The 21,809-nt window shown below is 42.2% G+C and overlaps 1 long non-coding RNA gene across 1 annotated transcript in view; it reads left to right on the top strand.

The window, feature by feature from the left end:
• LOC121014215 (uncharacterized) overlaps positions 1 to 21,809 on the top strand; it is a 44,429-nt gene that overhangs the window by 19,537 nt on the left and 3,083 nt on the right. The window contains exons 2-5 of the long non-coding RNA XR_005783112.1: positions 3,052 to 3,124; positions 6,803 to 6,895; positions 18,864 to 19,114; positions 19,840 to 20,406. This is a non-coding gene — a long non-coding RNA (uncharacterized LOC121014215). The remainder of the gene's footprint in view (positions 1 to 3,051; positions 3,125 to 6,802; positions 6,896 to 18,863; positions 19,115 to 19,839; positions 20,407 to 21,809) is intronic.

Raw genomic sequence — 21,809 nt, 5'->3', positions numbered from 1 at the left:
GCCCAGAGCCCGACGCGGGCTCGAACTCACGGACCGCGAGATCGTGACCTGACTGAAGTCGGACGCTTAACCAACTGCGCCACCCAGGCGCCCCCCAAAATTTTTTTTTTCTTAATGATATTTTAAAGTACAAATGTTTAATTTTGGTGAAGTCCAGTTTATCATTTTTTAAGTGTCATGTTTTGGAGTTATATCTAAGAACTCTTTGTCCAACCCAAAGTTACCAAGATTTTCTGGTATGTTTTTTGCTAGAAGTTTTATAGTCTCAGTTCTCATCCACTGGTCTATATGTCTGTCTTTGCACCAATTCCACACTGTGTCAATTCATAGTATTATAGTAAATTTGAAATCAGGTAATATAAGTTTTCCATCTTTTTTTCAAAATTGTTTTGACTATACTATGCATTTCCATATAAATTTTAGGATCATTGTGTCAATTTCTGTTTAAAAAGCTATCGTGGGGGAGGGTGCCTGGCTGGCCCAGTCAGAAGAGCATGTAATGCTTGATTTTGGGATTGTGGATCCAAGCCCCACACTGGGTATAGAGATTACTAAAAAAAATGAACTTAAAAAAAAAGACAAAAAATAAAATAAAAAACTATTAGGATTTTGAGAGAGATTGTGTTGAATATATAGATTAATTTGGGAAGAGTTTCTATTTTGACAATATTGAGTCTTCCAATTCCATAAATGGGGAATATCTCTCCATTTATTTGAATCTTCATTAATTTCTCTTAGTCACATCTTATAATTTTTAGCATACAAGTCTTGTACTTCTTTTATTAAATTTATTTCTACATATTCTATTCTGCTTATGCTTTGTGAATAGAATTTTTTAATTTCATTTTTTGATTTGTCTTTGCTAATGTAGAAATAAAATTGATTTTCAAATATTGATCTTATATCCTGCAACTTTGCTAAACTCATTTATTAATTCTGGTCATTTTGTGTGTGGATTCCTTGGGATTTCCTTTAAAAAATTTTTTTTATGTTTTATTTATTTTTGAGAGCAAGAGAGACAGAGCACAAGTGGGAGAGGGGCAGAGAGAGAGGGAGACACAGAATCCAAAGCAGGCTCCAGGCTCTGAGCTGTCAGCACAGAGCCCAATGCGGGGCTTGAATTCACAGACCACGAGATCATGACCTGAGCCAGAGTTGGACATTTAACCGATTGAGCCACCCAGGCGCCCCAGGGTTTTTCTTTTTTTTTTTTTTAATATTTTACTTTTTTTTATTTTTTATTTTAGAGAGAGAGAGAGCGAATGAAGGCAAGGGGAAGAGGGTGGAAAGAGAGAGAATCTTAAGCAGGCTCTGTATTCATTGTCGGCCCCAACCGCATGACTGTGGGATCATGACCTGAGCTGAAATCAAGAGTCAGATGCTCAACTGACTGAGCCATCCAGGCACCTGTGTTCCTTGGGATTGTCTATGGACAGGATGATGTCATCTATGAATAGAAGCAGTTTTACTTCTTTTTTTTATCCTTAGTCTGCTTTTAGTGAACTATTACATCTTCTGTTCTGCACCAGTCAGAACCTTTCTTGAATCATAATATTTATTCATGGCCATCACATGTTCCTTGGGGGAAAAAAAATCAAAAGATAAAATATCACTGTAATCCCTACACTCAGACACAACTTTTGTGAATGTGTGGGGTGGATTCTCCCAGACATTTTTGTTAGAGGCTCTGTAGCACAGGTTATGATGTATTGAGCCACATCCTTCAGCCCCCAGATTTCAACACAGCTGTGGCATGAACATTGCCATGGACTTTGCCAGTGTCCATACAAGATCATATCACAGTGTCTCTCACCTTTGCATTCTAGAAGCCTGGAAAGCCTGCTCAGCTACATGTAGACACAACCTATAATTTCAAGGCAGTTAATACCCCCTGGTTGGAGGCAGCCCTAAACCAATAAGAGCAGGATCTCATGGATAAATGGCCCAGCCTTTCCATCTTGCAGGGCATAGAATGGGACAATTCTAAGATGACTTCTGCATGGTTCCTCAGAGCCCCCTGTGGGATTGAACCCGTTTCCCAAACTGTAACCCACTCATTTATTGACTTTTCTCTCTTGCCCCTTTCCTTCACGTATGCTTCCTAAGATAACATCCCCCCCCTAAATTTTCTGCACCCAAATCTTGTTTCAGGGTCTGCATTCAGAGAAACCTAAACTAAGGCAGGTATCATGTGTGGTCCCTGGACAAACTGGGATATTTCCATGAGTTGGTCATCAGGACAGTGAGTGTGCTACAGAGCCTCTAACAAAAATGTCTGGGAGAATCCAGCCCACACATTCACAAAAGTTGTGTCTGAGTGTAGGGATTACAGTGATAGTTATTTTATCTTTTGTTTTTTTTTTTCCCCCAAGGAACATGTGATGGCCATGAATAAATATTATGATTCAAGAAAGGTTCTCACATAAAAATAATGAAACTAGCTGATGAAACTGTGAGAAAAGAAAACTTAACAGAAATAATCATAGTCATCTTTAAATACCTGGATACCATTCATGTGAAAGAGGAGACCAGCATTAAATGAGCACCTTCTAGGTTATATACCAGATATTATGTAGTATGCTAATACATACATTAACTTATCCATCCTTACAACAACCCAGGGAGGTAATGGCAATCTTCATTTGTCATATGAGGAAACTGACACACAGAGACTTAAAGGAATTTGCCCAAGGTCCATAGTATTGGACTGAGCAAGTATAGAAACTGAGTTTCAAATCCAAACCTATCTGTTCCCACACTTGTGTGTTCCTGCTCTCCTGGACATGTTGCAAAGAAGGGCAAGCCAGGGACAAACAGATAACATTTTAAGTTTGCATAATTGTGTTTCTGTGAATGCATAGCATGGCAGAGATTGTTTAGAAGTTCACCGATGCTAGTTTTTCTTCCTTGATGCAGAGGAACACTTCATGTCCTAACTTCCTTTACAATTAGATTGGGGCCATGTAACAGGGTTCTAGCAAATTATAATGTGCAGATGAAATACACCTGATATTCTCTCAATTTCTCTCTTTTTCTCTTTCACTCTCTTAGCTGGCTGAAAGCAGAGAACCCAGGAGAGGAATCTGGGAAGGTCCTTGGGGATGGTAAAGCCACCAGATAGGAGGTAAGTGGATTCAAAGGGCATGGAGTAGAATAGAGCACTCTGTGTTGACTACATTGGACTGGGACATGAGCAATAAATGAACATACATTGGATTAAGCCATCAATGGAGGTTGTTATACAACTGGCATTCCCTAAGAAGTCATGAGCTTCCTGTCCCAGGATATACATGAACGGTGATTAAATGTTCAACTCTCAAGGCTGCTGTAAAAGATTCCTGTTGTAGCAAATGACTTATAAAACTAGTAGTTCACAAGGTGCCTGGGTAGCTCAGTCAGTCAAGCGTCTAACTCTTGATTTCAGCTCAGGTCATGACCTCACGATTTGTGGGACTGAGCCCTACATCAGGCTCTGTGCTGACAGCTCAGAGCTTGCTTGAGACTCTCTCTCTTTCTCTCTCTCTCTCTCTGCCTCTCCTCAGCTCACACTCTCTCTCAAAATAAATAAATAAACTTAAAAAAATGATAGTTCACATTTACTGAGATATTATAGATCAGGCATGTACATGTATTCTCACATTTAAATCTACAATATGCTTTATCATACTCATTTTACACATGAGGAGAGTAAGGCACAGGCACAAAGAGCTTAGATAACTTGCCCAAGGTCACACAGGAAGCAAGAGGTGGAGCCAGAGTATGTCACTTTTTTAAAATTAAGTTTGTAATTTTAATTTCAAGATAATCAACATGCAGTATTATATTAGTTTCAGGTGTTCAGCCATTCTATACATTACTCAGTGTTCATCACAGAGTACTTCACTCTTTTTTTTAAAAGTTTATTTTTTTATTTTGAGAGAGAGCAGGAGAGAGAAAGTGTGTGTGTGTGCAGGGGAGGGGCAGAAAGAGAAGGAGAATAGAGAATCCCAAGTAGAGTCCACGCTGTCAGCACAGAGACCTATGCCGGGGCTCAATCCCGTGAACCTGTGAGGTCATGACCTGAGTTGAAATCCACATGCCCCCAGAGTACCTCACTCTTAACTACTGCTTCTCACTGCCTCTACACTAGAAGCCTTGGAAACTGGATTTGTCCTCAAGGGATTTTTTTGTTCTGTTTTTGCTTTAAAATTTTAATCTATGCTTAAAACTTAAAAGGTTTTACATAAAAATCATGTTTCCTGGTTTCTCTTGGAAATTCAGAAGATCTTGCAAAACTGACTTATAGATAATTATGACAGCAAGCAGCTGGAGCTGAAGAGTGGCCTGTAAACTTTCCATCTAAAGCTGAGTTCTCCCCACGTATAGAGCACAGTGTTGGGCATATGACGGGGACTCAACAAATATTTAGGAAATTAGTGAATAAAAGTAGAACCTGGATTCTCTTACCCTCTCCCTGTTTCTTCAGCTCTCTTTTTTGTGACTGAGAACCGTTGAATCTGAGTTTACTAAGTTATAACACACGAGACTAATTTCCCTTTTGTTCTAAGCAGCCAGGACCCAGATTACAGGCACCTACAAACGTTGTGCCTGATTTGGGCTCATGTTGACATTTTCTATCAACTCAAAATGTTTGCTTCTATACAACTAGAGTTTGCTCTGAAGAACCAGCCAAAGCTGGGAGTAAATGGGTAGGCAGGTGCATTAGTTCTATCTCAGATTAGGTTGTGCACAATGGGCTCTTTGTAAAGTCCTTATAGAAGGACAAGGACAGGCAGGCGTGCCCTGCTTCCAGCTTTGGAGACTCGCTCATAACAGTGCTCAAGATAGACAGGCACAGTTTTAATCTGCCTGGCTTAGACCACTGGACTCACATGTGGGTGTGTAAGCCTCAAACAGGGGAAGCTTTTCTCTCAGGCTTGTTAGCAAAGCTCATTTGGACGAGCCCAGGGCTGGGGCACGGCCTGGATCAGCAGCCATGACGCACGCAGTGTAAGCTTCAGAAGCTGGTTGATCCCTTTAGCAGAGCCCAAGCCTGCCCGTCCTCCCCTCCCAGACTTGGGACAGTGCTGCCTTTCTCCAGAGGGTTGGTGTGTTGGCATTAAGAAGGGAAGGGCAGTGCCAGGGCTCTTCCAGGTGGAAATCTCCTGTTTATTTGCCCGGAGGAAAAAAGGGGCCTCTCCTTAAGACTTCATTTCTGAGCTCCCTATTGTGGGAGCAAAGTGGATTGCTTACAGTAGCACTTCTCACGCACGAGATTTTGCCTCCTTGGGGCATTTGCAAAGCTTGGAGGCATTTTTAATGTTAACAACTGGTGTGTGTTAACACTGATGCGTCTAGTGGGCAGAGACCAGGGATGCTGCTGAACATCCTACGATGCATATAAGACAGCCTCCACAACAAAGAATTTCCCATCCCCAAATGTCAATAGTGCCAAGGTTGAAAAGCCCTGGCTTAGTAAAGGATGGCTTGTATTACATTTTTAAGCTTTAAAATTATAAAAAGCAATTTCTTAGCGTTTTATTATTTTATAACCTGAAAAGTAAAATAAGGGCTATTTTAAACATAGAGAACTATTTTGGACTTACCAAATATCACCTTCTTTCATTATTTATAGTAACAATGTTGGCATACAGTAGGTACTCAATATTTGTACAATGAACGAATGAATGAATGAATGAATGGCATACTGTAGTGCTGTCCCTTACTGAATTTGTTATAAAGTGGTTGCTTCCTTCTTTAAGGCAGTATACAGCTCTTTTCAGGGGGAGAGAAACAGGTATTAGATAGTTTATTTATTCATTTATTCATTTTTTTTTCTGCTTCTGGCTTTAGCACATGGGCCTCTGACTCCGGCTACACTTTGTTTAATAAAATGTCAGATTTGCTGATAAGCTTGGCCTTCTCTCTTTTCTCAGCCCTTGTGCTGTTATTTGGGTGGATTTGACTTGATACATTTCCAATCCATCTGTATGAAAACCATATTTGATATTGATATGGATTGTAGCCATAAAGCAGTATTTCACTGAGAAAGATATATTTTGTAATTGAACAATTAAATTGTTACATATATTCCTTGCACCAAAAGATCCTAAAGTTAAGAATTACAGTTATTCAGGGGCATGTAGGTGGCTCAGTCAGTTAAGCATCTGACTTTGGCTCAGGTCGTGATATCACAGTTCATGGGATCAGGCCCCACCTTGGGCTCTCTGCTGTCAGTGTGCAGCCCACTTTGGAGCCCCTAGGCCCCCTCTCTCTCTGACCCTCTCCTGCTCTCTCTTTTGCTCTCTGAAAAAATAAATAAAGGTAAAAAAAAAAAAAAAAAGGAAAACCACATATTGTTCAAAACAGGAGTCCAAGCAGAACTTTGACTGATTTCTGATATTCCTTAGCATCCACCAAAATTGGTGATGGCCTCCGGGTCCTTTGCTTCTCTCATATAGTCAATTGTCTCCTTTTTTTTTTTTTTTAATTTTTTTTTGGTTTTATTTATTTTTGAGAGAGAGAGAAAGAGAGAGAGAGAGAGAGAGAGAGAGAGAGAGAGAGACAGTGTGAGCAGGGGAAGGACAGAGAGAGAGGGAGACATGGAATCCGAAGACAGTCTCCAGGCTCTGAGCTGTCAGCACAGAGCCGATGTGGGGCTCAAACTCACAGACCACGAGATCATGACCTGAGCCCAAGTCAGATGCTTAACCAGCTGAGCCACCCAGGCACTCCATGGTCAGTGGTTTCTTTATGGCATTATCCCCACCTGAAATTTTATCAGATATTGTTTATTTGTTTTAATATCTGTTTCTTCTTACAGATATGAGTTCTCTAAGGGCAAAGACCTGTTCTCGCTTCTTCATTCTTGTGACCTCAGTGCCTTGAATGGTGCCTGGCATATGGAAGGCATTTGGTAAGTATTTGGTGAATGAATGAAAAGCAGAGCAGAGAGACTCAGAGACAAAATGACCCACCTAAGGTCATACAAAGCCCCATCAGGAGAACTAGTCATATAACAAGGTCTAGGCTCTCTGATTGAGCCCACCCCAGCTCCCCCTACAGATACATGCTCTTTCAGCACTGCACAGTTGCCCAAGGAGACTCAGAAGCAATGTCCCAGAGGAGGGCATCATCATGTCCCAGATGGGAGGGCCCACTGTGGGGCTAATCTTGTGGTGTGACACAGAATGACCAGCCTGGTTTGCCTGGGACCAAGGAGTTCCTGGATGCAGGACTTTCAGTTTAAAAAGGGGTTGTGGAACCTGCTTGGGATTCTGTCTCCCTCTCTCTCTCTGCCCCTCCCCCCCGCTTGTGCTCTCTCTATGTCTCAAATAATTAAGCCTAAAAAAATGGTAGTAAGGGGTAAGTCCTAATTAAATTGGAATGAATTGGGTGACAATAACATTCAGTGAAAAACTATGGTGCCCTACAGTGGATGCTTCCTCTGGCAAGTGCTGTCAGGTGTCAGGGAATCATGGACTTTTAGTGATGGAAAGGAGAAAGACCCGTATGTCTGCAAGAAGCTGTGAGAAGTGGGGACTATGGCAAACTGGGAAATCTGTGTCCCGTGTGAAAGGAGGTGGCCACACTCAACTTGAAATGAATGTTCACCTGTGGGAGTAAGAGTCCATGTGGCCATATGAGTTGGTTTTTCAAGAGAAGCCTCGTGAGTGAGTGAGTGAGTGTGTGTGTGGGAGAGAGAGACAGACAAACAGACAGACAGAAACCTACTGATTTTTTAATGTTAGCAGCTACTTTTAAAAAATATAAATATTGGGGCGCCTAGGTGACTCACTCAGTCAGTTGAGCACCTGACTTCAACTCAGGTCATGATCTCGCGCCTCGTGAGTTCAGGCCCCGTGTCAGGCTCTGTGCTGACAGCTCAGGGCCTGGAGCCTGTTTCAGATTCTGTGTCTCCCTCTCTCTCTGCCTCTCCCTTGCTTGCACTCTCCTCTCTCTGTCTCTCTCTCAAAAATAAATAAACATTAAAAAAACTTTAAATATAAATATTATGCAAGATAGCAAAAGTAACTGCAGGCCGGATTCCTCTCACAGGCCACTGATTGGTAGCTGCTGATACGGTCTGATATTTCATTTTACACAGTACAGGGAATGCAAAACTAGGAATGAAGGATCCAGGCCTCTTATCAAAGGAACTTCAATAACAAACCAATTTCTATACACACTAGTTATTTTGGTGGGGGATGGGTTGGGCAGGGGGCTTGTAAAGGAAAAAATTGATCGAGCACCTACTATGTTTGAAACAGTTACTTAATGATTTCAATGTACCAAATCACACTCACTTTATACAACAGCCCTTTGAGGAGGTTGCTTGATCTTTTTGCCTGTTTCCTTATGTGTAAAATAAAAAATAACGGTAAGTCATTCATGGCAAAGATTAGAGGAATCAATTCTTATGAAGTGCTTAGAGCCAGAGAGGAAGAATGTGTGGCTGTGATTGTCCATGAGATAGGCATTATCATCCTCCTTATTTAACATGTGAAGAAACTGATTTTTCAGAGTTGACCTAACTTGTCCATGATTGTACAGCAATAAATCAGAGCCAAGAATTGAACCCTGATTGTCTGACTATAATTATAGACCTCTTTCCCTCTCCAACTAGGCTGGTGTTATAAATTCAAGATAAGAAAAACAAAAACACAAATAGCCAGTTTTCTCCTTTGGTAATCATTGTACAGACAGTCAAGGTCAGAAGTGAAGTTCTGTGGTATTTCTGTACACTGTCAGCTGAGTATCATCTACAATGATGGAAGAGAAAATGTTACACAGATAATAGAAATGGTAGATAATAAAAATTTCTCCTTGGGCATTCATTATGCAATTTAGGGGGGGGGCAGCTAATTTATCTTCCTAATTATGTTTTGCTTAAGCTGATTTTAAAATTAGTTTGTTTACCCTGAGCACACACTGATTAACAGAAGGGAGAGGTGGCCTAGAAACATCTTGGGTGGTGGAGGGATGGTATCTTGAGATTTGGAGGGAATTTACATGGATAATTTTCATGTAGCTATGGGAAGGTAGAAGGTTAATATGTTGATGGCGCTCTGAGTATAAATTATTATTGTGATTTGTTGTTGGGTGCATTTAAATGTAAGGCTATGAATTGCAGACCCAGAGAGTTGAGTGGACCCCAAGCTCCTTCTTATTCATTCTTTAGTGCTGAGAGTTCAGTCAAGGTGCATGAATCAAGCAAGAAGATGGAAGAGGAGGGCTAGCTAGAGGTGACTCTAGGAGTTTCCTTTTAGTAGATATCCAACAGAAAGTAAATATCTGTTATGTACTGTGAACTATGCCAGGAACTGAGGATACCAAGATGAATAGGCCATTGTCTAACCCCTTGGAATTACACAATCCTTTAAGGAAAACAGACTTAAAAACACAGAAATCACAGCCTAGTATATCAGGGCTATAAAAAAGATGGGGCAGAGTTGAGGGAGCAGAGAAGAGACTATGACAATCTGCCTAAGGGACTCAGGACAGGGAGCAGCCCCATTCCTCACTCTTCCTTGGCTTTGCTCTGTTTTGTGGGTGGGAGTAGGGAACTCCTGCAGACCAGTGTCAGCTGGCTTCTGGCTGGTTCAACCAATGAGAGGCAATGGTGACAGACTGGAAGATGGGAGAGAGCGGAGAGTCAGGGTATCTCTCTTTCCTTCCCTGCCTGGAGTGCTGTTTTCAAAATCTGCAAAGCATCTGTGTCTCTGCCATAACCCCACCTCCTACTGAACAGGCCCATTGGGATCCAGCTTCAGCAGGGCGATCCCAGCCCCTGGGATCTGGTAACCTGTTTGCACCTCTAGCCTGGGAGTGGTAGCAGCTTCTTGCTGGTGCTAATCTCTGCTTTGCCTCACTGTCCCCTGGTTTTTCCATCACCTGGAAACCAATGCCCTATACTAAATTCACTCTATTTGAATAGAGAAGGTGGTTTCTGTATTTCTAGCTGGGCTCTGATGGACATGGAGGGCTTCTCAGGGGCACTTATCCTGGAGCTGGTTCATAAAGGGAGAGAAAGCATTTGCTAGATAGGTAGCCAGGGAAGACCGTCCTCAATACACTTGGATGTGTGAGAAGCTTCGGGTGTCCAGGAGGGACAGAACACCCTGGCAGCAGGGAGCAAGTAAGGCTTTTCAGAAAGGGAATAAAGTTTTCAAGTATTTTAGAAAACTCACCTGACTAACTCTGCTCAGTGTATTGGTAAGGAAAAGAGCAGGGTGGGTGTGAAGCCTAGTTAAGAGACAATCACACTGATTCAGGTCAAAAGCCATAGAGGCTTGAACTAGAACAGCTTGATGCATTAATATGGAAAAGAAGTGAAATGCCCTGGATATCACATTCTTCATTAGGTCCAAGAAAGGAAATTTCTTGTTTTCCTGCAATACCACGGTAAATACTTGTTGAATGGATTAATAATATTCCAACAATTTATTTGCGTTATAAAACCTCAGGTGTGCCCTTTCTTCCTTACATTTCTCCCACCTCAACGTAAACCCTCAGTGCCATGATAATATTTGACCTGTCCTGTGCAGCCTGTTGGACAAGGTCTGTGAATCTGTCCTTCCCCTTTTCAGGGGTTCACGCCACTCTAGAGTAGCCCTCTATTAAAGTTTCTCTCCGCTATAGCCATTCAATCAGTGGGTATTTACTAAGCACTTACATCCTAATAGCTGACATTTACTGAGCACTTATAACACCATCAGGAACTGGGCTAAGCCCTTGCCATGCATTTGTCTCATTCCTGATAACAGCCCAGTAAAGTAGGTGCCACTCTTGTCCTCATTTTATAGATAAGGAAGATACTTAGAGGCCGAGGAACAAGTCACACAGTTAGTCAGTGGCAGAGCTGGAATTCATATCTACGTATCTGACTCTGGAGCCCAGGTTCTGAGCCACTGAGGTTATATTGCCTGGCACTGTGTGCTGTATGCAGTTGGGCATCTCAAGACATGTCAGACAAATCTGTGGGGAGGAAAGAGTAAACCTTGATGCTAAAAAATATATCGTAATTCAAGGCAACACAAGAAAAGCTGCCACAAACCAGAATGTGATTATCACCAATGTGATGGTAGGGATAATGAGAGAGAGATCACCCCAGACTGGGATAATCAAGAAAGGCTTCAGGAGGTAGAATTTGCCTTGTGGTTTTCCTGGCATTTAAGAGGCATACCGAATTCCTTTGAAACAATGCAAGAACAACTTGAAGGTCAGTCGTGGGCTGATGCAAACTGCAGCGGGAAATTAAAGAAGGGAGAGGTTAGTATCGACTGGAAAGGGCACTTGGTTAATCTTCCAGCTCTGGGCACCTGTGGATGGAACCTAGTATGGATGGCCGATGCGCAGAATATAGTGAAACTCCTCTGCCTCATAGCCCAGAGCCTATTTCATATATACACATTCTCAGCTTGAGACAGCCTTTTTCTAGGGCTCCAGTTTTCCTTTTATTTCTTTTTTTTTTTTTTTACAGTTTATTTATTTATTTTTTAGAGAGAGAGAGCGCGCGCACCAGTGGAGGAGGGGCAGAGAGGGAGGGAGACACAGGACGTGAAGCAGGCTCCAGGTTCCCAGCTGTCAGCACAGAGCCTGACGTGGGGCTGGAACTTACAAACCATGAGATCACGACCTAAGCCAAAGTCAGACGCTTAACTGACTGAGCCACTCAGGTGCCCTTTCGGTTTTCTCTTTAGATGCCGCCTCGCCCACTCTTTTTTTCACACATTACCTGTGACCACAGCAGGGAGGACAAATCCCACTACAGCCAAGAAAGAGGCACCATCTCTCCTGGTGCGCGAGGGATGATGGGGTGGCAAGCACACACACGAGATTTGAGTTTATTCACTCGATGGCTCATTCATTAGGTAACACAGAGAAATGGCCCCAGAGTAAGAGGAAGTTGGAGTCTGAGCACTGAGCATGGAGGTAAAAGAATGCCTGCTTGTCTCCAAAGTAAAATCTCTTATCTTTTTAGTCTGGCCATCATTCCTTCTCTTGGGAACTCCTCCCCTACCCTGTTTGATCTAAATGAGACTAAATCAAATATGTTGACCTTTACCGCCAGGGAGAGGATACAACCCATCTGGCCAACCAGAGGACTCCATCCCCCTGGCCATGGTGACTGGGCCAAGCCTGGTGACAGGTGGGCTCCTTGCCATCTAGCCTGCTAGCCATGAGCTACAGGAGACTGCCATTCACAATGGTGGGGCCCCATGTGAGCCAACACTGATGTGAAACCAGGGGCCTACCTATGATTTGATGAGTCAGTCCCCTCTGGTCCCTTTAGTGGGTACACATTCAGAGACTGTCAGTTGATAACTGTTTTGGAGATCTGGTGTCTACAAGTGCTATTCTGGGCTATATCAATTAAGGTTATATTTTAATTTCTGGGACAGAAGCACATAACAGAGGCATAAACTTAAGGATCTTTGAACCAGGGGTATTTGAAGAGAAAATAGGCATGCCCTCCCATAGTCCCTACATCTAGACATCCTGTTCAAGCCAAAGGATGTTGGATATATATATGGACAGTTTTTCTTCCAGGAATATTGTACCAATTTACACTCCACTAGGGATCTGCAAATGTCTTTTTCTCCCTGCCCTCAGCAAACCTACATATTTAATATTTATTTTTAAAAATAATCAGCTTGATAGATAATAAATTGTATTGTTGTTTTTCTAATTTGTGTTTGATTTCCAAAGAGTTAGATTCTTTTCATATTTACTGTCAATTTCTATTTCCCCTTTTATGAGTGACTCCTTTAGGTGTTTTTGCAATTTTATACTAGGATGTTCATTTTTTTCTTATTGATTTTTAAGAGTCATTTGTGTATGAGGACCTCACAAGTTTATCTGTCTTAGATGTTGCAAATATTCTCAGTTTGTCATTTTCTTTGATGTTTACCATGGATTTTTTCCCCCGTCATTGCAATATAACTTACATACAATAAAATGTATCCACTTTAAATGTGCAATTTAATGAGTTTTGTTAAATGTATATACCCACGTAGCCATTACTACAATCAAGATATAGAATATTTCTGTCACCCCAAAAAGTTCCCTTGTCCATTTTACATGGATCTAATTTCCATCACTTTAGATTAATTTTTCCTATTCTAGAACTTCATATAAATGGAATAATCCAAAGTATACTTTTTTCACAAAGCATGTTTCTGAAATTCACCCATGCTCTTTTGTTCTCAAAATAAATGATTAAGAAAATGAAAAGACAACTTACAGAAGATGAGAAAATATTTTTTAAATGTTTATTCCTTTTTTTTTTTTTTTTGAGAGAAAGAGTGTGTGCACAAGTCAGGGAAGGGCAGAGAGAGAGGGAGATAGATAATCCAAAGCAGGCTTCTCGCTACCAGCGCAAAGCCTGACATGGGGCTTGAACCCACGAACCATGAGATCGTAACCTGAACCGAAGTCAGATGCTCAATCAACTGAGCCACCCAGGCGCCCCAAGAAAATATTTTTAATACATGTTAAAATATGTTTCCTGACAAACGACTTGTATCTTGTATACTTTTTTATTTATTCTATTTTATTTTGAAGTTTATTTATCAGCTCAGATATCTCACTATCGGTGCAGAGCCTGACATGGGGCTCAAGCCCACAAAGCCACAAGATCATGACCTGAACCAAAAACAAGAGTCAGATGCTTAACCAAGCCATGCAAGTGCCCCTTGTGGATGCTTTTTTTTTTTTTTTTTTTTAATTAAGAGAGAGTGCACAAGCAAGGGAGGGGGCAGAGAGGGAGGGAGAGAGAATCTCAAGCAGGCTTCACGCTCATCCACTGAGGTGGATGTGGGGTGCAATCCCACAGCCCTGGGATCTTGACCTGAGCTCAAATCAAGAATAGGATGTTCATGGGGCGCCTGGGTGGCGCAGTCGGTTAAGCGTCCGACTTCAGCCAGGTCACGATCTCGCGGTCCGTGAGTTCGAGCCCCGCGTCAGGCTCTGGGCTGATGGCTCAGAGCCTGGAGCCTGTTTCCGGTTCTGTGTCTCCCTCTCTCTCTGCCCCTCCCCCATTCATGCTCTGTCTCCCTCTGTCCCAAAAAATAAATAAACGTTGAAAAAAAAAAATTAAAAAAAAAAAAAAGAATAGGATGCTCAACCGACTGAGCCATCCAGTCGCCCCTTGTGGATGCTTTTGATATACAAAAACTTTAAATTTTTAAGAAGTTGGATGTGTCTGTCTTTACTTTATGGTGATGCCTTTGGTGTTATTCCTAAAGACACTTTTATCCCCAAAATTAGACAACTGTTGATTTATAATTTTCTGACAATTTTATAATGTTAAAATTTTAATCTAAACTTAAAATAAAATTAGGATTTTTATTCTATCTGAATTACTTTTCAAAAATGGTAGCAAATTATATCAATACCATTTAGTGATATTCTGTCCTCCTCCCCTGATTTAAAATGCCATGTTTATTAAATATTAAAATATTATAGACAAGGGTCAGTTCTGGTCCTTTTATCCTATTTTCCAGCCATGGGAACAACTGAACACTTTCGTTAGCTGTAACATTTTTTCTGTTTTGTAGCCTATGAATTCTGACTTCCCTTCTTCCCTCTCTCTCTCTCTGACCCTCTTTCTTTTTCTCTTTCTTTCTCTTTTCCTCAATGATGTGTTGAAATCTGATTATGTTTTCCAAGGTGGCCACCTTTCTCCATCATATCATCTTGATATTTGGATTTGGTGAGAATATTCTTTTTTCCCCTCTTTCCTCCCAATTTTATTGAGGAGTGATTGATAAATATAATTGTATATATTTTAAATGTACAATGTGATGGTTTGATAGAAACATATATATTGTGGAACAATCACCAAGATCAAGATAATTAATACATACATCGCCTAGGAGAATATTTTTTATTTTAATATTGAAGTCATTTTACTTGGTGAGAGTAATGCAAAACAGGAATATTAAAGCTTTTGGGAAGCTAGCCCATTACTATCCAATAATTCAGTGGTCTTGATTTTACCAATGAAAGAAAATGAGGCACTTTTTCAAATCACAGAGGTCTAATTTGTAAATTGCCTTTCCCAGCCTATAAGTCTACAGGTGGCCCCCAAAGAATTATTAACCATTCATGGTAGTTCTTAGTAGTAATTGACTTATTTACACAAAGAATTGGTTCCCAAAATTGCTTTAACCAGACTGAAAGACTAAATCTACTTGACTTCAAATGAAGAAGACAGGTGAAAAGGGGGCATTAATCTTACTCCTGGGAAAGTTATGTTAAAATGATTTCTGTCTTCCTTCTCAAAGTAGCCATGTGTCATTGATTTTAGCCAGGAGGGAGGCATGTAAATAAACACCAAGAGAAAACCCAAACAGAATACCTTCTGAACTCAATTTTGTGGTAGGATTGAGGGTTGGAAGTAAAATTATGTGGACCCTAAGTGAACACAGCAATAGCAGCTTACAAGAGGGAGTTAGAACAATGGTCTCCATAGCAATCTCTGCCCTCAGTGTGAAGTCTCCCTACGTTTCTTTCGTCTTTGGGGAGGTTTCAGTCTGGTTTGTGCAAGGAGAATTCTTATATAGGATGTATATGGATCAGTTGAAGTAATGGACAAGAACACTTTGCAAAGGCTCAATTGCTTTACACACTTAAGGTGTTATTATTGTGCTTCTGAAAGTATAAGGAAGAATGAAAAAAGGTGATTATCTGCTAAAATTGTATGTTGATGGTGGGATTTTTTTTTAAATATGAAATTTATTGTCAAATTGGTTTCCATACAACACCCAGTGCTCATCCCAAAAGGTGCCCTCCTCAATACCCATCACGCACCCTCCCCTCCCTCCCACCCCCCATCAACCCTCAGTTTGTTCTCAGTTTTTAAGAGTCTCTTATGTTTTGGCTTCCTCCCTCTCTAACCTCTTTTTTTTTTCTTCCCCTCCCCCATGGACTTCTGTTAAGTTTCTCAGGATCCACATAAGAGTGAAAACATATAGTATCTGTCTTTCTCTGTATGACTTATTTCACTTAGCATAACACTCTCCAGTTTCATCCACATTGCTACAAAGGGCCATATTTCATTCTTTCTCATTGCCATGTAGTATTCCATTGTGTATATAAACCACAATTTCTTTATCCATTCATCAGTTGATGGACATTTAGGCTCTTTCCATAATTTGGCTATTGTTGAAAGTGCTGCTATAAACATTGGGGTACAAGTGCCCCTGTGCAACAGCACTTCTGTATCCCTTGGGTAAATTCCTAGCAGTGCTATTGCTGGGTCATAGGGTAGGTCTATTTTTAATTTTGGGGGGAACCTCCACACTGTTTTCCAGAGCGGCTGCCCCAGTTTGCATTCCCACCAACAGTGCAAAAGGGTTCCAGTTTCTCCACATCCTCACCAGCATCTATAGTCTCCTGATTTGTTCATTTTAGCCACTCTGACTGGCGTGAGGTGATATCTGAGTGTGGTTTTGATTTGTATTTCCCTGATGAGGAGCGACGGTGAGCATCTTTTCATGTGCTTGTTGCCCATCTGGATGTCTTCTTTAGAGAAGTGTCTATTCATGTTTTCTGCCCATTTCTTCACTGGATTGTTTTTCGGGTGTGGAGTTTGGTGAGCTCTTTATAGATTTTGAATACTAGTCCTTTGTCTGATATGTCATTTGCAAATGTGGGATATTTTTTTAATGTTTTTATTTATTTTTGAGACAGAGAGAGACAGAGCATGAGCAGGGGAGGGGCAGAGAGAGAGCAAGACACAGAATCCGAAGCAGGCTCCAGGCTCTGAGCTGTCAACACAGAGCCCAGCACGGGGCTCAAACTCACGGACTGTGAGATGATGACCTGAGCTGAAGTCGGACGCTTAACCGACTGAGCCACCCAGGTGCCCCAATAGTGGGAGTTTTTTAAAGAGTGTTCATTTCTCTTCAAATAACTACTATCAACAGTTTGGGACAAATTTTTTCCAGTCACAGTTTGTGAAACAAAACCTCTCACTTACAAGGATATAATGAGGAGTTTCTTTCCCCCAGTTCTTTGGGTCTGGCTCAAGGACTGGGTAAGCAGCTGTTTTGCAAAAGCTGGCCTCTCTTCTTTCCCCCCTTCCCAGTCTCTGCCCAATTGGCCAGCAAGTTAATAAGTCTTAATGCCATCCAGTCTTTTTGCCAGGAATTAATAAACTACAGTCTCATAAAAAAAATTGTTTAGATGTTTATGGTATGTGGATTCACACTTCAAGAACCCCATACTTTGTTTTACAAGTAGGACATTTTCGGCACTTCCTGCTTCCCCCTCTGATCTTGTGGCCTTGCAGTGCCATGGCCTTGTGGTCTTCTTCTTTGTACTCTGGTGTCATCTGTTAAGGACACTGAAGGTCAACCTCTAATCTCACTTTCTAGTAAAAAATGGTCTGTGAGGCCAAGACGAATCTCTAAATAGCTCAATGCCGTGGAATCAGATGGAATGCTGACATGAGAGTCCTTGGAGGAGGAAGAGGATAGCACATGGGTTGACTTGGTTGACTTCAGGTTAAAATAATTGGCGTGTCCTCTTTCTGCTCTTTGTAAGGTATGGCATTTTCAAAACCACTTGGTACCGTGAGGCCTAATCTCCGCCATTTCACAAACTAGCCAGGTGGGCAATGCTAAAATAGGTATCTTCGGCCTCCTTTGTTCATAATGGGAATAGCAGTGTGTGTTGCTCCCATGTCTGTGTCATTCTAAAAGCCAATATACTAATCAATGTGATAGGGCCATATGAAGTGTAAAACCCTCTGTATTCTTTTACCAGTGATACATTTTGACCCTATGCACTGTGGGGGCGGTGGGGGAGGCGATGGGCAAAGAAAGATGAGTGTCTTGAAAATCAGAGGTCAAAGCTATAGGTTTACTTTTTTTTTAATAGATAATTTATTGTCAGATTGGTTTCCATACGACACCCAGTGCTCATCCCAACAGGTGCCCTCCTCAATGCCCATCACCCACTTTCCCCTCTCCCCTACCCCCCATCAACTTTTAAAAATTCCAGTTCCAGTGTGTCTGCCAAAAAAAAAAATGTCTACAGTGGAAAACCAAGGAGAACCACTCATCTCCCAGTTTTTAAGGTCATATGTGTGACCAAATGCTAGGAGATTGTATTCACAGTTACCTTATATACAAAATATTCCTTTTGTTGCTGCTTCTCCCTTCCGATAACTTCAGATACCCCCAAGCCCCAGGCTACAGATTCTCAAATTCCCTAGAATTGTGTTGGAGTTGACAGAATTCACCCCAAGCAGATTGTGTGGACCATGAGAGACAGACAGACAGACAGACAGAGAAGCAAGAGTGCCTGTGGTGGGGGGCATGTATGTCTCTGAGGTGGTGGTGGGAACATGGTAGGAGTTACTTGAAAGTGTCCGAAGATGTCTAGGAAAAATGGCTTTGGGAAGGCACAGGCAGAGCTTTTGGAAGGTTCTGCAGATGTCTCCCCACATCCATGAAGTTGGATGTTAGCACTCCTAGCTGACTACAGGCCTGGCTACTGACCCCAGTGGGGGACAAAATAGGGGTCTGCTGATAAGTGCTTAACAATTGGTTTGGCAGGGAAAGGAGTAATAAATAAAGCCCTGATTTGTAGTGTTTGCTGGATTCTCTGGTGTAAATACTGCCCACCATGGCTGAGTTCCAGCTACCAGTGTGACGTCATTGAAATGGGGTTGGGAGGAAATGTGCAGTAACACCCCATATGCAGTATTCCCACATAGAGATCCAGTAGACATAAATAGCTTCAAGTGCATAGATAAGAGTAGGCATAATGAAATATTTAGGAAGTGATGAGGTTTAAGTATTTATTACCTTTGTTTTTAATATAATTCATCTAACTGTATGCCTATATAATTTAATTTTCAATAATGGCAGTGTTTTAACAACCATCTGGCAAGATTCCTGAAATTTTGACACTCACCTCTCATGAGCCCAGTACAAGCTGGTTTTGGAATTTGGGTCCAAAGGAGAAGAACAAAATGCTCAGTGTATTAGAGGAATATCCGAACTCTGAGGAGAACACAAGACTCCTGGTTCCTACTCTATCCCCTACTCTGGCAGAAGAAGTGCCCTAAATGGGTCTGAGAAAAACAAGTGGACTTCTTTAACCATCACAATAACAAAAAGTAAGACAAAAAAACCCTCCAAAATCTTTACCCTGCTGGCATAGAATTTTCATCTCACCTCATGGTTAACCCATATCCATCTAGATAGTAGGTCTGGGAGGGAAGGTTTATAGGAAGGGTGAGTTTTGAGATGGAAGGAAGAGGAGAGCTTGGGTTATGTCAAAACAGACAGAGACTGTCATAGAAGGTTCTAGAAGCCAGGTATGGTATTTGGATGCTGGATGCTTAAATTGCCGGAACTGGCATAAATTTTGAACAACATTTCCTCACGAGATTCTTATGGTAAAGAGAAAAAACCTGTGGTCTCAGAAACACATCTTATAAAATAGGTCTCCCAGAATTCAGGCCACAGTGCTGTCCCCAGCAGCCATAATGAGACACAAAATGAGAAGTGCCTGAGGCCTAGGTGCTACCAAATTGTGCCCTGCTGAGTACACATGGAGAGGAAAATGACCAAATGCCATTTCAGTACATTATCAATCCAATCTACTTCTTGAAAGGCAGCAGAGTACAAATCTAGTTCTAAAAATATCATTGTAATCTGTGGCTTGGAATAATCACACCTATCAAAGGCCAGGTTAAAATGTGTGTGTGTGTGTGTGTGTGTGTGTGTGTGTGTGTGTGTGTGTGTGTGTGTCTGCACGCACATGCTCGTATATGCAGGCTAGAGCGAGGGAATGAATACAAGTGCATATATGCGACAACAATTTTCTTTCTCTTTCCAGGTGTTCTTTCTAGGCAGCAGATAAAACACGGGAGAGTGGGGCAGTTGGGAGAAGGGAGGGAACACTACTGAGTGCTCCTCAGGACCCAAGCACTGTGTGCAGCGCCTTCCGCTGTTTCCCTCACACAGTGCTTGAGAACCTCTGAAGTAGGCAGTCTGACAGCCAAGAAGTGCTAGAACTGTGTTTTAAATTGATCTGCTGGAAACCAAAGACCCTATGCTGTGCTGATGCCATGCCTGTCCTTCACAGATTAGAACACAGAAGTCTGGAATTGGGTCATCCTCACCTCACGACACCCAACACAAGAACGGTTCCCAGCACAGAAGAGAGTCCACAAATGCTTGTTGAATACAGTAATTTCAGAACAATGAGTTAACATCTGAGTGTTTGTCTTGCAGCGTGTCAGTTGGGAAGAAACTCCACAACTACCCCAGGTCTAGTGATACTCCTTGAGTCGACTCAGAAGCAGATAATGGGAGACACCAATCCTTGTATTGTATTAACAGCTACTGGTTTACTCATAAGTGGCACTGCTTGTCAGCACTCTTTGGCACGCTGTGAAGTCAGGTGACTTTTGATGATAAGGGTGTGTTAGACTATGTACCAGACCATATCTAATTTTGCCTTTGGGGTACAGGGATGCTTCTCACTCTGAGAAAGACCTAGAGGAATATGTAAATAGCTGCATTTACAAAGATAGGACTTGGTGGTGGGGGGTGGAGGGAGTAATTTTGTGCTACAAAATTATTTACCAGGGGGTTCCTTTAGACCATCATATTCCAGAGGGTATTTAAAATATGAATTAATATGGGGCGCCTTGGTGGCTCAATTGGATAAAGTGATCAACTCTTGATTTTGGCTCAGGTCATGATCTCATGGTTCGCGGGATCAAGCTCCGCACTGGGCTCTGCGCTGACGCTGTGGAGCCTGCTTGGGATTCTCTCTCTCCCTCTCTTCTACCCCTCCCCCACCCCCATCTCTCTCAAAATAAATAAATACACTTAAAAAAATATGAATCAATATGACTCAATATTCCCCAGGCTGGAGCCACCATCTAGGCCAGCCCAGTCCCTGTGCAAAGGAGCGCTCAGCTCTCTCTCCCTTTGTCCTCCTTTCTCTTTAGGTAGAGAAATGTCCCTTCGACTAATCTCAGGAAGCCTGGTGAAGGGACAAGCTGGCTGCCCCCAAGAGGGGCAGTTTGAGTGCAAGAATATAGACTTGAGTGCAAGAATATAGGGGAAACAGAGGGGACTTGTGGAGGGATTTGTGGCATCTGCTAAGAATGGGGCTGCATACCCAGAGGACGCCCAGCACCAGGAAGGAGACCGACCCTTGGGACTGTTTGCCTGGGGCTCCTGTGGGATTTTGAGGGAGACAGCAACAGAGTCCTCACAACATCAGAGCCCCCACCTGTTTACACTAGCCGGTTTCTACCACCCAAGGGGGTAAATTGAGCTGCATATTTGATGATGAGGAAGCGAAGTGGAATGTGAGAATCCTCATTACTGACGTCAAGCTTGCCTTTCATTTTATTTATACCCATGACATTGTGACACAGGATCTAATTTTCCATTGTATTTTTTCCTCCGTTAGGGCCCGAGTGATGACAAATGATTTTGTGCATGAGCCTGGAAAACAACATTTTAAATTCAAAGCTAGGGACCCTGCAGGATTCGGTGTCTATTTCTAGCTTACCACCCGCCTGCCCCTCCCTCGACCCTCTGTACTGACCATCGAAATGTGCAAAAGGCACCGTACTCCTACAGGGCAGGACTGCCTGAGAAGTCAGAGCTCAAGGCATCCAGGTGCCCACTCCTCTCTGGTGACAGGCTGTTCCTTCATGGCATGGGCGCTGGCAGGAGGCCAGGGAGCAGTGGGGCTGCAAGGCAGCCTTGGCTCAGAGCCCTGGCTGCTGTCTGGGCATGAAACTGGGCTCTGGCACCAGGAGCATGGTTCTAGCTTTCTGACCC

Source organism: Herpailurus yagouaroundi, unplaced genomic scaffold (assembly GCF_014898765.1).
Source record: "Herpailurus yagouaroundi ecotype Mexico unplaced genomic scaffold, PumYag 29, whole genome shotgun sequence".
In the NCBI taxonomy this organism is placed as follows: Eukaryota; Metazoa; Chordata; class Mammalia; order Carnivora; family Felidae; genus Herpailurus; species Herpailurus yagouaroundi.
This window is presented reverse-complemented; position numbering and strand designations above follow the sequence as displayed.